This window comes from Notolepis coatsorum, assembly GCF_963971535.1.
Source record: "Notolepis coatsorum genome assembly, chromosome: 18".
Taxonomy (NCBI): domain Eukaryota; kingdom Metazoa; phylum Chordata; class Actinopteri; order Aulopiformes; family Paralepididae; genus Notolepis; species Notolepis coatsorum.
The window spans coordinates 18,235,709-18,238,282 of NC_140182.1; positions in this window are offsets into that span (position 1 = coordinate 18,235,709).

The following is a 2,574-nucleotide window of genomic DNA, read 5'->3' on the forward strand; positions in this document are numbered from 1 at the left end:
CACCAGTCGGGCTCGAATGTATTATGGATCGAATGTAGCCTCTTCAATAACAATAACAACGCGTCACGCAGTGTTTGCACATCACTGCACAATTGCACAGCCCTGCTAAATATTCCATCCCACTGTATTGTTATTTTTTTTTTTAATTCTAATTCGTGTTATATACTTGACCACATCGTCGCCCTGGCCTATTTGTTTTTGTTTATTTTATTCTATTGACGCTTCTATTTTAATTTAGTTTATAATCCATTTCATTTTATTCCACCGTAATTGTCTGTCCAAAAACGACCAAATCAAATTCCTTGTTGTATGTGAAAACTATAGTTTTAGTTTAGTTTAGTTTTATAGTATATACTTGGCAATAAAAGACCTTTGTGGTTCTGAGTGGGCTGCTGACATGACAGTCGGCCCCTGGACGCGCGGGATAAAAACAAACCAAGTGCCTCGAACAGCGCGTCTGCGGCGCGGACTCCTTCCCAAACACGTCGGTCTGACTCTGGTTTTACGCGCAGAGCGCAGAGTGTTTCGCCCACCGTCACGTTGTACCGTCTGTCTACATTCTACACCTTGCCGCTTGGACACGGGCCAAGCTTGTGTCTGGTGTCACAGCTAGCCCGAACAGATACTTTCAGACATCTAATTTCTTCACCTCATTCCTGAGACGGGACTGCGCCCTGCACCCCTTGTGTCAGCAGTTTAGACCCGATAGCAGATCATCCGCAGAGCGTCCACTAAAGACCGACTCGCTAGAATAATAATAATATCCCACCGTGCGTCTTCTTCTCCAACCCAGAACCAGAAGCATGTTCTTTGTTTATTTACGCGCAAAACCCCCCGTTCTCTGAATACCTTCTTCTGATCGATTTTTTTTTAATGCAAGAAAAAAGTTTGACTTGTGGAATCGAGAAGCTTTGACTTCTTCTGCGCGCTGCCAGTGTTTTTTTATTTTTATTTATTTCTTTATCCATGGAAATGCTCCACACAGGTGCCTAAACCAATGCGCACAGCCATCCAAAGCTTTAATAATATGAACTTATTGCCGGGTGGAATATGTTTTTATTTATCTGTAGCAATCTGCTGGCTGACATCCGAGGTGGACTCGTCTTGGTGGTGAGTACAGTGTAGCTTATGGCAACGATATGATTTGTGAATGCATTCAAAAGCGCAGTGAGACCCCGCATTGGAATAATGGTTAAAATGTTATTTTGGTTCATATGATGTGGTTGGTTTAGGACAACATTGTTTAGTGAAAGGTTTCGTTAATTCCGTGCAGTTTGGAGCTGCTATTTGGACAGTATAGGTTCCAGCATAAGTTAGAATTATATTTATTTTTATTTTCCAACAATCAAAAGGAGCCTAATAATAACATGACTATATTTAGATCATCATCTATTGTAACCATATATTATTGAAATGCATAATATAACTCTTATAGGGCATACAGACCCTCATCTGTACCTTGATTACACTGCCTACTTGCTCATATATGTATACTACTCAGAGTTAATTATATTGTTTACCCTGCCTATTTTTACTTTCTACTGTAATTGTATTACCTGTATTATGTCTTCTATACTATTACCAAAGCTAGTATAGTTTATTCAGTCATCATCTCACACAATACAATATACACCATCATTTAACAATATTTGATTTTACAGTGACTGAAAAGGTACAGACTGAAGCATAATGCTTATTATATGCATTTACCAAAGCTGTACCGCCCCCCCCCCCCATGCTGCTATATGATGCCTGAATTTCCCCAACAAGGGGATCAATAAAGGAATATCTTATCTGATCTACTCTGATAAGTGGCCCCAGCCCCCCCACCACCCCTCACCCCCTCTGCTCGTGCTGCCTGCAGGTACATGGGCACGCTGGGGTCGCAGGTCATGTGCGACAACATCCCCGGCCTGGTGAACAAGCAGCGCCAGCTGTGCCGCCAGCACCCCAGAGTCATGCAGGCCATCGGGGCGGGCATGAAGGACTGGATCGCGGAGTGCCAGCACCAGTTCCAGAACCACCGCTGGAACTGCAACACTATGGCGAGGGACCACAACGTGTTCGGACGGCTGCTGTTAAGGAGTGAGTATATAATATGACGTATAGCTTGCAAATCTATTTTACGTTATATATCTATTTTTTTTTAATAATGTGGATGGATTTGTTCAGTGTCGGATTCATTGCATGACTAAAAAAATATATACATTTTTGTGCGATTTAGATTTACACGCACGCAGGGGCGTATAGCTGGAGATTCTGGGCCCCATGAAAGAATCTATTTGTGGGCCCCCCATCCATGCGAGAAATTTGGGGCATTTATTTATTGATGAAAACGCATAATAGGGTTTTTACCTATACATTCGGATCAGCAGTTCAGCACCTATAAAAATAAAATATAATAATAGCGTTCTCTGCCCCCCCCCCCAGTGCTGGGCCCTTGGAATCATCCTAACCTCCCCCCCCCCAGCTACTCCCCTGGGTTGTGTTTCAATGCTATTGTATAGTAATAGATATACTACACACACATCGGTGGATGAGCCATATTTCTGAGGATCTAACTTGGTGCGGACA